Raw genomic sequence first — 16,527 nt, 5'->3', positions numbered from 1 at the left:
TAAAAAAGTTAGACAAAACTAAAGTTTACAAGATAGTTCCTCAGTTACAGAAAACGTCTGGGTTAGAAATATAAGAGGCATTGTTCCTAGAATCAGATACATTGTCATTGGAGATGCGAGACATATGCATGACAGCTTGTACTGATATGCGTGAATGTATATATAATCAATGTATAAATTTTATTTTAACACGAAAAAATCTCATCATTACACGATAAGTAATGCTATTCCCGAGAGCCGTGCATGCATGCACATTTACAATCTATAAATCTACCAATTCAATATTAGAAAAAGACACCTATAATATGGCTATATTACGTCGCATATACAATACAACAACAAGACTGAGAAAATATCTCGTATATAATTTAACAGTCTTGTTTTTAAAGGCAAGGACATTCTTAGTTTCTTCTTGTACAAACACTTCGGAAATCACAAAATTAGAAATTTTTCCTTATCTATTTATACAAAGTTATGTAAATCTAAAATATAAGCCTGCTGCCTCTTCGAGAGTTTTGAAAGAAATATATTTTATGTGGTCAAAGCCTATATATATGTCAGTCCAATTGTCACGTAAACGGCCACTATACTGATGTTTTTTAATTTGAAGGTGCGACCAAATGTTTATCGTCTGTTTCAAATAAACATTATAAAAATCTATAGTCATAGACTACACATCTTTTGTGTTTTTTTTTCATGTCAGTTCAATTGTTTTAATATAAAATCTATACACTCCAGGCTATATATAGCAACAAAATAATATTTCAAAATTCGTTATTACAGAACTGGAATAAATGTATATAGATACGTTCCAATATAACCAGGGAGCAGCGTGGCAGCGTCTTCAAACAACTTAGCATCAAATGTGGTATAAAAACTGTCTAAAATAGACAAAACACTTCTCGACGTTTCGACCTGAGGGCCTTCGTCAGGAGAGTTAGTAACTCCCTTACTAACTCTTACTAGCTCTCCTGACGAAGGCCCTCAGGTCGAAACGTCGAGAAGTGTTTTGTCTTTATGAAACAAATGTATAGTTTAACTGCCATAATATTTTTAGACGAATTCCAAATGGCAATTAAACACACGATTCAGGTCCATATATCGATCACTATAATGGTATAGAAAAACTAAGAAAGATTGCGTTACTCAAGTCGATCACCAAATCATGAATAATTCAAGATTGCTCAGTTTGGATTGAGGCTTTAATCTTAAAGTCTTTAAAGATTGCGGCCGATTTCAGAATGGTCATCAAACCTGTAAAACTCGACGAGAAACAACTTTCAACAACACTACAATATTCTACAAACATCTAACAACCTCGCCTGAATTCCGACCACTAAACATTCGCGATGCATGAGAGTGTAGTCATTTAACTTCGATTAAATATATTCTAAAGAGTAAAGACTAAAGTCTTATTATAGAATATCAACCAAAAGCCAATATAAGATATAAAAAACCTAAATTTCCTAAAATATTTTGTTATTGCAATTGGTGGTGGTAGCTATATTAATTTACCTTTTATTTCTAATTTAACAGCTCTTAAAATAATGTTAGGAATTAGGTAATTATTAGGTAATTATGCAATTACTTTATGTGGCATTTTTATAAAGTCTGTTTTATAGATGAACAATGATAGCCAAGGTCCAATACCAAGACAAGGAGTTAAAAATCAGTTCAGGTTAATACGGCCAATTAAAAAAATAGATGTCCTTGCATGGATGGCGGAACTGAAGATTTTAGATTAAGGAATTTAAATCCAAAACTCTGAGCAAAATGCATGCAACAAATTCCGAAGCGAAAAAGTTCCTGCGTGCAAGAATCATGCTCTTCTGCACTGCCAATGCAATTAGTATTTCTAAGTGAAACACAAGGCTAGCTGAGTGATTTACACGCTTCTCGAGTATTCGAACAGCATTTCCTGAGTGCACTATCACACCATTAGTTATCACATGCAGCACTCAACAATTTTCTTTATTTCGATTATAATAAAGAAAATCATTAGTAGACATTACAAAAATAACAGTTTTATCCCAAAATATAATGTTGAAATTCTTCAACACGTATAGATCCTTGCCTATAGTGTTTCAACTTTCAATATAAGAAAGAAAGAGGGCATTGATATAGGTAATGATCGGGCCATTACTGCATTATTATTAAATTTAGTAATTTTAGAGAGTTTTTCTCGTCGTAATTAACAATGGGGCCGGATTTTTTAATCGTAATTTTTAATTTTTTTTCGAAATTTGCGGAAATTTCTTTCGGTCTAGCAAGTTGTGAATTTGCTGTCTGCAAAATAACAACTCGTATCCAGGGCATTCGCCGGGAAAAATACACTGGAAGATATAATTTGTGCAACAAACCCGTTAAAAATTACTACATGCACTCGTTGCTACATATTCTATTCTATTCCATATTCTATTGAAAATTGCAAGATGAAAGCATTTAACGTCTTTGTGAATAAAATGAAGTTACATTATTAAAGACTGTTGTATACAGTCCAATATTATAAAAGGCTATTATTAGTGTTATATACGAAAATCACAAACATTTCAGAGAGCGACAGCCGACAGGGAATGATGATTTGTGGCAACGCTTTGAGCGTAGATTTGACATAACTGAAACAAATATAGTAACGTTGCGGGAATATAAGGCAATTACTAGAAAGAAAATTACTATATATAGCTAGTGAGATACCAGTCGAATCACGATTGGAGTGTTTAGGCATTAAAACCAATAAATTAACAGCAACATTGACATGCATTTAGTTAATGAGTATTAGGGACTTAAATAACTGCAGGTCTGCGCCCACCCTTGGCCTTGGACCTGCATTTTCCCCACAGTTGAAGTGTTGAACTATAAATATTGTTCTAGAAATAGTGAACTATAGATATAGTAAAATGTTCGCAAATACCTGCTATATTATTGTAGATCAACACTTACGGATGTGGGCACTTTGATAAGTGATACTATTTCCTCTGGCACCGGCTAAAGTGGCCTCTCACGTCTTATTTTATTTCATCAGCAAAGAGCACTTTCTATATGTTATATTGCACTTTATATTAGTAATTTCCGCCATGAGAAAACTCATAAGGTATGCGTTGTGGTCTGATTGTTGCAAGGGTGACTTGTGCTTGATTCAAATTCCACTGTGATTGTTGGAGATTGGAACTGATCTGGAAACATGATGAATTGTTTGTCGGATGGTCTCATGGTCATTTATGGTCGAGTTTGCTGTAGTCCAGGAAGGACTGTTGCCTCGTTGGTTTGGTCAACGTTAGCAACTTAGCAGCTCACGGAAAACACCAACCGGGAAATGTCAATATAGATTGTCCCGCAAAACTGCCAAAAGATATATCAAGTCGGCTAAAACATAAATGTTCGCGAGCTGATTGTCCAAGTCGCATGGAAAGCTAAACCAAAAGTGAGTTCGCTTGCAAAATATTTGCATATTTTCTTTTGAAGTGAGAACAGTCAAGCTGAACTAATTTATTTATTCTGCCAAAATTCAAAAGAAAATATGCAAATATTTCGCTAGCGAACTTTTTGTTTGCAAGTGAAAAATGAAAATCCACCCTTATAGTCATGAGCTAAAATCGACTTGTGGTGAGATAGGAAACCGTTGAAAATGGGAATTTGGGCGCCGGTGTCCTAGAAAATTTGGCCCCTCGAAAACATATAGTTTATAGTTTATTGCCATGAGTTCGAGAATCGTGAAGCTTCTTCTAAAAGTAAATACTTAGTTTGAAATGAATGCATTGTTATAAATGATATTCGATCCTGCATCCAGTGAAGCGACAAGTTGGATTGCCATTAGAAAGTGTATCTGCATTTAAGGGGGGGGGGGGGGTACCCGTTTTACTTTGGGTGTTAATTAATTTCTTATCATGCAAGTTCCCCCTGGCAATGCACATGCACAATGTCTTGCTTTTCATTCGTGTTTCGAATAACGAGAGGTGAGTAAATCTAAACAATTTTATATCATCTTTAAACAACATGCAACCATGGCGAGGTCGAGAAGGACTAAATTACCTTTATTTGTCTTTTTGACAAAGTCATTTATCGCTAGTTTAAAAAACCATAAAGATGATTATCACATACTAATTTTAGGCGTATTAACCAATCAATAACCACAATTTCCGATATTCACTTTTGTAGTTGTACCGATAACTATTAAATACTTGCCAGGTCTGTCATTTGTCAAGTTTGGCATTTTGAACCTAAAGCTATTTTTCAGCTAAATTACATGAAAAATTAAACTGAAAAGAACTCTCAGCCGAAATATTTTTTAGTTGGTTGAGTATCTTTTCTGAAAGGAACAGATCACAAAACACAAAATGTGCTTTCCAATTATACTGATTTGCTTGAGATATAAACCTTCATGGAAAAACCTCATTTAAAAAGTGCGCTTTTATTTCATCAAGACAGCAGAAGAACCCCCATACAGGTCTATATTCATGCGGACAATAGCCACAGATTCATGATTAGATGATTTAAATCATCAACCGCGTTATTAATTAAGAGTTTTGAAATGATGGGAGGGCTGACGCATGCAGTTTACAACGCGTATAACAAACACAGCTAAACACTCAAGATATGACAGGTGATCAAGCTTGCATAGACTTTCCATTCACCCATGCACCCACATGAATGGAAACACTGTTTCAGAGACACTAAATTCATAAGTTTGTACGAATTTTGTTTTTTCTATTCTACTATAAATATCAGGCATCTCTCCGTCACAGTTTCCGCGTTTCTGTGAAGTCTCTTAAAATGTTTTTTATTTCCTAACAGTAAGATCACGGTTAATATGCACATAATTGTTTTTAATTGCATGTTTCTTGGCACACTCGACATCAAATTGCACAGCAAGTACGTTGATCACTGAAGCTAAAAACCCGTTACGTTGAAAATATTGGGGCGGGTTTTTTGAGGCATAACTATTAAGTCACCCTTTTCAGGGAAGGGTTTAGCCGTTAAATAATAAGCCGTTAGAGAGTTTAATGTGTATCAGGGGCGCCGTGGGTGTGCTAATGTAGGGATGGCCAAAGGCAACATTATTCCGACAAGCACATTTTTTTTCCGACATCTTTATAATAAAAAAGTAACGAATATTGACAAAACTGACAGGGGGTTTTGGGTAAGGACGCGCAGGCATTTGCTATGACAAAGATCACGAGCTACGTCTACTAATTTAAATTGACGCTTCATGCACAATGAATATGACCGATAAATATTCACGTTTTACATACGCTTTTCAATTGAGTAGTTGAATAATTTTTGATACAGTTAACTGTTTGTGGGAAAACTGTATTACAGAGATTCTAATCCACATGCATTAACAAATAACGCGATACGTTATTTCACGATACTCTATTATAGCTTTGTAATCTTAGTGGATGAGCATACAGCGTATTCTATACGCAACATTTGTTTGTAACCAAAATATAAACATATTCGCAAATGCTTCCATCCTCTCATCAGTTTACTTCTTCCGCTGTACTATCGTGGTACCTTATCTTTTATAAACTTCAGGAACCGTTTGACTAAAAGTACTATAAACTTGAAAAGGATTTGCTGTAGCTCCAGCATTCTGATACGGGACATGCTGGTGTTTCTTTGGACGGTCACCATATCAACGCAATAAACTGTAAAAACTCACTGAACAATAAATGCGGTCAAAGATACATGGCCATTCATCGCGATTTTATCGCGCCAATCTCCGACATTTCGAAAATTACATTCCTTGCGTAATGTTATATTAATAGAAACTATGCATGTTTATCGGAAACTGGAAACGTTCGGAAGAAACAGCTAGTTTAGCCTGCGCGACAACAGTATAATAAAAACTTGGGGTAGTGTCGTACCGTATAATATTAGAAATAACCGCGTCTATTTTCTGATAGTTCAAATACTTTTGGGTTGTTCAGCATAACACAGCCACAAATGCAAAAATAGCTTAGTCTCTGTTATGATTGATAAACTCCGACAACATGCAATGTTCGTAAATTTCCGACAGGTTTGAATCCTGGGGGGGGCCATGGCCCCCCCTGGCCCCCCCGGCCACGGCGCCCCTGATGTGTATTCACACAAATTTAAAGTTGTGACAAATTTCGGGGCTTTAGTTTCTTTACAACAAAAAAATCATTTAGTTGCAACATTAATATAAACAAACAGGATCAAAAATTGGTCAGTATTGACTATTGTTACACCTGTGTATCCTATTACAATTTACATAGTGGATTTTTAGGCTGTGAACGCATAAACCGGCTGTCGTATTTCTGTCAGCAACGATGATTAAATCAAGTAACATGCAGCCCCCTTGGTACAGAGTAAGGGCCCGCACACACAAACTGAGTTTAAAGCCTAGGCCTTCCTTCGTGTTCTCGCTAATTTACATAATTTAGCTACGTGTTTTCAAATTTTGTTTGTCATGTGAATAATTTGACTCCGTTAAACTTGACTGCACATAACCTAATTCAAATGTTGTATGCTTGAATAGCTTATCAGGTAGTCGTTAGTTGAGCGTTGTGGAAGATAGACGTGCAACCCTGAACACAGTAGGGCACTTCATAAAGGTTTTTACACCAAATCTTGAAAACTTGAAAGCGGGTAAGTGGTAAATGAATATATTTTATTTCTTTTAAACAGCAATAAATAAATTTCCTATACAGTTCATCGGCTCGCCCATGAGCCGCGAGCATGGCTAAAATGCAACTATGTTCAATGCTAGTCAGTCCGAAGAAGGAACGCCCTGGGATATGAAAGTTTTTAAAAGTATCAAGTATTTATCTCTCATGACGCATGCAAAGTTAAAACAGTTGAACCATTTAAACGGTCAAGCATGTATTTATTTAACTATAGTGGATCCTTTACGCCTGACTACGACTACATTTAATAAATATTGAGTGCGTATTTTATTCATTTCAGTAGTAAATAGTAATGATGGTTTAAGATTACCATGTTTGATAGAATTGAACTTAACTGCTAAGCAAGTCTGAGGGCTGTGCACATGATCCGCATTTATAGCCAAGATTTAACGAAGCGTAAAATGATTTTGAGGTATTGAAATGAGTAAATGACATGATCCTGGTAGTGCTTGGTAGATGCATGTGCTTGTTTTGTTTCAAAAAGACATATTTTAATCCCTCAAAATCATCTCACGCTTAGTTAAGTCTCGGGTAACCGGGTCTCAAGCGAACAACCCCTAAAAGCGCAACAACGCGGTTTTGTCCGTTAATAATTAGTGGCCCAATATACATCTGATTATATATTCTCAACCTTGGCTTCAGTCTTTTACCAACTGTATCCTAGCGGAACGATGTTTGTTTCTTTATGACTCGATCATTCATGAGAGAACTAATGACTTTTAAACAAAGAAAATGCAACGGTTCTTGATGCTAATTAAAGGACGTTTCACTTCATGATCGGAAACGATCCGCCAACTTACAACATTTAGTCGCCCACAACATTTACAAAAGGCTTACAGATAAATGCAGAGGGAATAGATTTTGAGGAATAGGGTGAATCAATAAACTTTAATGACTTGAATGTTTACTAGTTTTGATAAAGAGCAAAGGCCAGTCTTTCACCCAGATGCTTTTTTGGAAAATATAAGATTACGTCAGACATATCGAATCGTTTATGAACGTGGGCAGGACACCTGCACATGGATTTTGGAGGTTCTAAATTGCTGACTCATACATAGCTTAGGTTTCTATTCGATATGATTGCTGCAAGGGCTAAAAGCCTAACGAAATGATCGTGTATGATGAGACATTAAAATTAGCCAAATGCTTCAGTGTTATAACTCACGGTTACACCACATTAATTCTATGAATAAACTCTGTTAGTCTAGAACAAACTTTGTTACTAAAGTTGTCCTGGCAACCAGGGACATTTTATCGCTATATAAGAGACAACAATCTAGACTTCCTGTGGTTTGCTATATATATTCTGGGCGCTTCCTCTTTTTAGCCACTGATCTCTATATAGAAAGAAACTTTTATACCGTCTCTACTAAAGCCCTGGTTACTAGGGAGAATGTAAGTTCAATTATGATTATATCAGAAATCTGATGTAACCGCTCAAAACTCACTGGAGTAGCCCTCTTTTCAAACGTATATGACATTTATTTCTAGCTAAGCTGGTTATCTGCTTTTTTTATTAGGTAAAATGACGCCATTCAGAAATTTCTTATCGTCCGGCTTGATCGTAATAATGTTCCTGATCATAACCGGGGTGAATGCAGATTGCTACACAAGATGTGCAATTGTTCATATCGACTGTTTTCGTGGATGCATATTACAATGCGATGATTGTGTTTCCAGTCAACGGATTTGTTTCGACAAATGTGCCAACCAAAATCAAGCCAGAAAACGAAATTTGCTCCACGAACGACTGTTCCAGTATGTCAACCAATATACAAAGAATTGAAATGAACACACTTTGAAATGAACAATATTAAGTTTTTTGGACAATTCTTCTTGATATATGTGCAGCGGTGGATATTTTGTAATATTCTGCGTCTAATGATCTTCTCTAGAAATTTCATAGCCAGTGGCTTTTTGAAGAAAAGAACAACTTAGAATTAAAAGAATATTTAAATGGATGCTGTATAGTTATTGCCTAATGAATTATTTGTTTATAACGAAGTTTTAATAGTAAAGTAATCGATAATCATATCTTCAAAACTTCTTGAGCGATCCTAATTTTTACAGCCGATTTCTCGTTGAGCAATCACGTTGTCCCATTAGAATATTAATTCCAAGTATGTGTATTTCACCAATGAAATAAAGACCATTGGAGTATTTCTCATCAGTTAAAATGACAAATATATTGATGGATATATTGATAATGCTTAACAACCTTAACGAACAAAAGGAGATCAAATTGCTAAAACCAAAATTATAAAGTCCACGTTTAACCACTTATCTCGTTTACGGTCATTTACACTTTGAAAGAAAATTAATCTATTTTCTAATCTGAATTTTTGAATCTATTTTAAAATCTAATCTGAATTTTATTTATTAATTAAAATGTTTGACCACATACATTAACACATATAACAGAAAACTTAATGGCCAAAATCGTTTCCAGGTATATACAATACTGCGGTTAAACTGGTGTTTTGATAGCCGAAACGGACTTTCAAGTTTTCCCTACAAATAATAAGAAAGATAAAACAGAAAAACAATGAAACTGATATGCGTGAAAGTATTTTACCCAGTAACTGCGCATAACCTGCACGAGTGGTAGTCGGCTCCGTTCCCCCTGCGTTGTTATATTTATCAGAAAAATATCTTCGATGATAATTTGAAGATGTTCGAGTCTCTCTTTTTTCCAAAGCCAAGGAGAAAACCCTTGAAAAGCAATTCAGTTTAAGGTGGCACAGAGTGGACAACGGTTTCGTTGTGATAATATTCTTGTAAGTTTGCATGGTGACATCAATAAGTAAATTAGTTTGTAGGTACACAACGCGAGTATTTATAATACTGCAAAGCTGAAGGCTCGGGTTAACGGACCGAAAGCTTTGCAGTATTAAATACTCACGTGAGTGATCTACAAACTAATTTACTTAGTTTCATTGTGGCCGAAACACGACATACATCATGCACAAACATAAACTGATTCCTCTCGATGTCTCGACCAAGGCTTGGCCCGCCTTTGCCCTTCGTCGAAGTAAACTCGAAACATTGAGAAGTTTCTCATCGATTTTTTTCATTCGAATAATTGATAAAAGAAAGTGGAGAAAAAAATCTGCTATGTTCGGCAACCTCGTTGCAATGTCCTGGCAGAATACTGATCCAGCTCAAATTGTCTCGAATTGTGATAAATTCTAATCATCCATTTATATACATATGCATATTATGAGTTTGATTGAATAAAGTGCACAATCATTTTTATGTTCTGAGTTTCATTAGTTATACGTCCACGCACTTGGACCTTATGAACAATACGGGATATTGTATCAAATTAGAATGTAAGATTGACACTTTCCTGCAGATCAACATAACAATTTTGATTATGCATATGACAACGGCGGTAGATTTTGTAAAATTTGCGGCTTCTATAAATTATTAGCGCTCGAAAGATTAGAATTAGAGATAGTCCTGATAATGAGATTGCCGAGAGATTATTGAGAGTCAAAAAACTGATGCAGGGAAATTGAAGGATATTACTGTTTTATTATTAAATAAATCGAGACAAAAGAAGAAAATTGATTCAAACAACTGTTGCTTGTAAGCGGACGACAAACGTTTATCAATTTTGTCTGCCAGTATTTCCAAAATGCAGCGTACTCATTAAATCTCTTATTGGGGTATATGACGTTTCATTTGTTGTTTTTAGCGCTTCATTAATTTTGATAAAATGGAGGAGAAGATTGTGTACAATATCTGCAGATGTTACAACATAATGATAGCAAATAATTGCAATTAATAATTAGTTTGCGTGACGACCACAAACCAACGTTCTTCGTAAAAAGCATTTATAAAAAGGCAAGGAAGAACGCTATTTTATAATTCACGGTGGAAATCTTGGAAGAAAGAGCAATTGAAAAATCAAAAATTAAAATTCTAAAATGGTGAGTACATGATTTCATAATGCAACTCGGTCACTGGTATTTGAATATACAGCTACTAAGTTCAGTGCAATTTTTATTTTCAATATATCCGCATGACTACATACATGATCCGCTAGCCGCTAAATGACCGGAATCCTTCAGATTGAACGGTTTAAACAGAAGAGAACTTCATCCTGTGATATTAATTTCCCGGAAAGCATGTAGATATTGAATGAGTTAAAGTAATTAAACACCGCCGACGGTAAAACGTTAGGACGATTATTCAGCTGAGCATGCACCACTGAGCATGCAGTGTCTTTTAAACAAGGTACCACATGCACACAAAGGCAAATGTTTAGTTAGTTCAAAAAGAATATTCGTAATGTGTAATAATGAGTAATTGGTTTAATATGCCGCCATTCGTGCATGTGGCTCTTAGCTATATATGTCTAGTTCTACACAGGTTATTTATTGTGCTTAACTTGCCATCCATGCATCAGTATATTAAGCCCGGTGAAATGACTTTTCGTATATAGTTCTTATACGCGGAATTGAAAATGATGATTTATATTCAGTAAAAAATTGCGGTAAAAACGTAGGCCCAGTCTGGATAGAAAATTGTTGTAAAAGTTGGTCAAAATCACATGACACTCTCCTAATTCTGACTCGTTCGTCACGCCCCTGACCGTGCGTTGAGTTGATGTCGAAAGTTCAGTCTAGAATTTGTCGTCAAATTAAACACGTTTAGTTAAGGCTTTAGCCGCTGGTTATACCAAAACCTTTAGTTCTATTTACTGGGACGGCAAAACTAGGGGGGAGGACGGGTAGGTGCCAGGAGCAAGAGGCAGCGGACGCGGCTCTTTCCATTTGAATGATTAAACTGCAATTTGTTATAAACTTCACGAATACTCTCAGACATCGAAATCGTCCAATTACTGTTGGTGTGCTAAGATGTGCGTCAATACAGAAGTGTTCAATCAAGACAATCTGCCCCCCCCCCCCCCTATTGCCTTGCATCGTTCCAGTGTCCCTGCTTATCCATAACAAAATCTCAACCATGGTCTTATTATGCCATCAAACAGTAAAAATTCAGTAACACGTGAATATTTGTATCTTTTAGATGAAAATCGTAGGATTGACGTTGATCATTGCGTGTTTTCTTCATAACAATATTCCCACCAGCGCTGCAAGCAGAGTTAAAAAATGTGGGTGGATGTGTCAAGCAGAAGTGACAAGATGCGTTAACAATATTATGTGTGGCAACACCAGGGCATGTTTACATCGCATGGATGAATGTATCATGTACAGAATGCCATGCGTTAAAAATTGTATGTCGGCGTAAGAGTACAGAACGCTATAAAACTTTAACGAGACTACCTTTATTAATAACGTTAACATCGTACCACACTGAAGTATTAATCGATAATCGTAAACAGTAAAAATTATTAACATAACAATTGGCTTTTTGCATCATTATCTCACAAAACAGTAGTAGCTAAAGGGGCTGTTTGTTAGAAATTAGAATGGGACTAAACTTGCGACTTTCACCTTCACTTTTCTAACCTCACGGTGGTCGAGGTACATACAAGAGATCGATGATGTTGTTAACTGAACTTAAGAACTATAACGGCTTATATATAACTAGTTGTCGTGACTCGTGAATATAAATAAGCTGATATACACCTACGGTAGATCTACCAGCATTACACAACATTAGTTCTCTGATCCCTGGTTATATATACGCAAATTGTAGAAAAACCATTTCTGCATGTTTGAAAATTACCAAAGAGAAGGGGCGGGGAAGAAGAATTTCGAATTCATTTCTTGACGCGGCGATATTTCAAGATTCTACTGTGTAAATATTAGTGCCCTTAAATTGACGACATGTTATGTGTTTTATATTTGAATTGCATATTTTCCATAGAAGACTACTAGACTTCACTAGACTTCACCCATTAATTGTTCGTAGACGTTCGAATTATATTTATGATCGTTTTATTGTCCCAATCTGCAGTGCTGCAGAATCTCGAAAGGTTAAGGTCGGGCGCGTGATAGCAAACAGCAAAAATTTCGCGAATATACATGCAATTCAATGTTTAAATTCCGGAGTCTGACATCTTGAATATTAGTGATTCCATTGAAGACATGCATATATTAGTGTAAACGGCTACGAATACTTCATAAACATGTATAGGAAGAGGCTGCTTAGTGCTGAGTGGGTATAACGAGTTAAACCGATGAAGAGGGATTCCGGAGATAATTTTTCACATATGCGCTCATTGAGAAAAGAAAATATCAGTCAAGCCACCCAATAATGTATTTGTGTTGTTTGGGGAACGCCAAACTCTGTTAGGATTTGATAAACGTATAGCGTTAATGCATGAGTTTTATCTACAATATTAAATTATAATGGCATGTTGTAAAACACGGACTGGACTGCATTTGTAAAACACGGACTGGACTGGACTGGATTTAAAATCTGTAAAACGCGGACTCAAAATCTGTAAAACACGGACTCAAAATCTGTAAAACACGGACTCAAAATCTGTAAAACGCTAAGTTTGAACTACAAGCGGGTCTGGCTTGCATGGTTAATTGATTTGAAAGGAAATTAACTGCAGGGTCTTCATATTTCATTTGGCAGTTTTCACACCTTTCTGTCGGCTATACTATTACTTCAGTTCAGAGTGTTAGCAAGATTCCCAAGTAACTACACCAAATTCATAAATATTATATAATGCGTTCTAACCCATAGACAAGTTATTTCAATTTTAAAAATTTTGTTTTTAAGTAGCTATCACCAGTTTCGTACAGGCTGTAACCTTAAATTGTAACAGCTTATATTATTTCGTATCCGGAAATACAAACTGTCAAACAGCTGCATTCATGCGACGATTGTGTATGATAGTCTGTCGTGTATAGTCTGGACTGAAAACCAAGTTACTTCAGTGGTATACTTTAAAATGGCAGGGAGCTTTAAGCTTCCGAAAGTTGTTTTAAAACAAAAGGATTTAGAGCTTCCGAGATTTGCCTGGAAAAGCATTTCCAAAGAAAAAAAACTTGGATCTGGCAGTTTTGGGTCGGTATATTTGGCTACATATGGTAGCACTTCGCAACAAAATGTCGTTGTCAAGAAACTTAAAAGTCTTAACATCGACTCCCAGACGCGCTTCGTAAAAGAAGCAAAAATCCTGAACAGCGTTAAGGGCCACCGTAACGTAAGTTCGTTTATAGGATTTTGCAGTGAGCCGTATGCCATTATGATGCAATACTCAAGTTTCAACTTTGGCTATTTTGGTTTAGAGAAAATGGTGAGTTCTCTTGCCGACTTTCTACAGTTTGTTGAGACTGAATTCGAGTTTTCATCATTTTCGGAGTTGTTGCCGATTTGCGTAAAGGATATAGTTACTGGGCAAGACTATTTGAACAACAACAACATTGTTCATCGTGATCTTAAACCGAGCAATCATTTGAAGCAATGGATTATGCTGGTACAGCAAGCCAGTAACCAAACTATTTCAGTAGTTGCTTTTCTAAGTAGAACAAATTTATTTTGTATGTAATAATGAACTGTTTTCTGCGTTTACAGCACCGGAATTTAAGGCGATGTTACATGTAACAATTTTCAACATCAACTCGCAACGCAGTAATAAACAAAAATTTGAACATAAAAACGTTTCATAAAAACTGCTCATATAGCTATATACCATATTCAACGCATAAACCTTTTTCAAAAACATCAGTTATCGCGGCGTTGCGAGTTGATGTTGAAAACGTTTTCGTGTAACATTTAATTTACCTTTCAACAATGGGAAAGTAAATTAACGTAAAAACATTTAGATTGCTATTAAATTAAATATAACAAATGATCATCATGTTGTACAACTGATTGTCGAGTCCGCGTTTTACAGATTTTGAGTCCGTGTTTTACAGATTTTGAGTCCGTGTTTTACAGATTTTGAGTCCGTGTTTTACAGATTTTGAGTCCAGTCCAGTCCAGTCCGTGTTTTACAAATGCAGTCCAGTCCGTGTTTTACAAATGCAGTCCAGTCCGTGTTTTACAACATGCCAATTATAATGTTACAACTCAATATATGCCGAGGAAAATAATTACCGGGCCGGACAACGCTTTCATCAATATTCTAACGTGATATTGTAAAAAATTGTATAGACTATAGCGGCGTAATCTCGTATTTCTTTCGTGAATATCAATATTAACCATGATTAAATCATGATAATAGAAAAAACAACTGTGGCATGGGATGGCAATTTTTCAAATTCAATTCATTCAAAATTAATCATTAATTATTCAAACATCTTTCGACGTAATTCTAGATATCAGAGTGAAGTTGGACCAAATCAAAAGAGATGTTCAACAACATAATTGAATAAATAGTTTTCAATTAAAGAAGATTAGTAAATCTCTGGCTTCATTTCACCATAAACGATGAAACATCTTTTAACAATGCGACGGCAATTTTATGATCACACGGAGTTTAATAAATTCAAACAATAGCGTCAAACTGATAATTATGCAAATGTTTGCTCAAACAATCATAACAAACCAGTCATTGGTGGACACGATTTCTGGCATCAATTGTTTTCCACCTCTTGTATAAATAACAAGACACTCTAGCGTTCTTCTTCACACGAAGACAGAAAGTGCACGAAAGAGACAATATAACTAAAGTTCAAGGTATGTATGTATATATCCAATCGTATATAGATTTATCTCAGCCTTCAGTCACTCCCAAAAATTCCTAAAGCTAAAGCAAAGACAAGTTAAGCTCATAATCTAACCGATATAGTAGTTTTAATTGTGTTTCCGACATCCAATTATTATATATATTGTAGTTATATCCTATAATGATTATAGTTGAATTGACATTGGAATATTTGCCTTACATTAATAGTGGGATACAATTGTCAGTGAACATTTTCATTTTCAAAAGAATTACCATTATAAAACAAGTGTAATACATGTTGAACCAAATCGCTAATTCAACTGACAAATCACAAATATGTCAAAATCGCCAAAACTCTATTGCGATTATAGCAATTATCATACTCAAAAGATATATAGAAAAGAATTTAGTGTATGGCTTTCCATATAGCTAAATAAATCATATTACATATAATATAATAGATATCATATGAAAAATTGAAAAATGTTGCGTAGTGATGGTGTATAGCTTATTGGAAGTGGCAAGACAATACACAAAACTCTTCTTTGCCATGACAGGCCATGTATATACCAGGAAAAAATTATTCATGTTGAAAATTTATACCATTAGTTACGTACTATGCATGGTTCTGCATTAAATTCACCGGCTTTACTTGAAAATTTTTATAGGTAAGTTACTATAAATAAGATTATATTAAAAAGCTTAAAGAAGGTATAATTTTTGTAGCGAATCGTTCTACACTGCATATTAACCATGAGTGCATATACAACGCTTCAAACTTTATATATGTACATGTACAGTCGGAATATTATTGGGCTAAAAACAAACTGAAACTCAATTCTCAAAATTTCTTTTTATAAATTCGATTAAAAGTTAAAACATGCATGATAATCTGTTTACATAACTCAACGATAATATTAATTGCTATAACAACAGAACAATATGATCAGTTCAAATTATCTGCCCCCGTTGCATTTAAGTTTGCCCATTTTTTTGTCAAAACATCCGAAATATTGGTCCGTCTGGGAGATATAAACGTCGTATTTATTAGCCGTTGAATATGTTTTTATACATCTTTCTGGCAGTTTCTGCATACTTCAAGTCTATTTGATAATTTATATAAAGTTATTTTTTCGACAGCGGCGCGTATATATATATATATATATATATATATATATATATATATATTAGAGATGATATCCATCGATGAAGCATTATCATTGGTCGTTACTGCTTAAATATTGGCAGTATAATCCGTAATTTTGAGCAATAAGTATAATG

General features: G+C 35.1%; 1 long non-coding RNA gene across 1 annotated transcript; it reads left to right on the top strand.

Annotated features, from left to right (window-relative positions):
- Nucleotides 1-6,461: 6,461 nt before the first annotated feature.
- On the top strand, nt 6,462-8,693 carry LOC114521498. The gene is made up of 2 exons (XR_003686808.1): nt 6,462-6,609; nt 8,168-8,693. It is a non-coding gene; the product is annotated as an uncharacterized LOC114521498 (long non-coding RNA).
- Nucleotides 8,694-16,527: the final 7,834 nt, after the last annotated feature.

The sequence above is a fragment of the Dendronephthya gigantea genome, unplaced genomic scaffold (assembly GCF_004324835.1).
Source record: "Dendronephthya gigantea isolate DGI-Jeju-01 unplaced genomic scaffold, DenGig_1.0 000020F, whole genome shotgun sequence".
Lineage (NCBI taxonomy): Eukaryota > Metazoa > Cnidaria > Anthozoa > Malacalcyonacea > Nephtheidae > Dendronephthya > Dendronephthya gigantea.
Note: the sequence above shows the minus strand (reverse complement) of the source record. Positions and strands in the feature narration are given on the sequence as shown.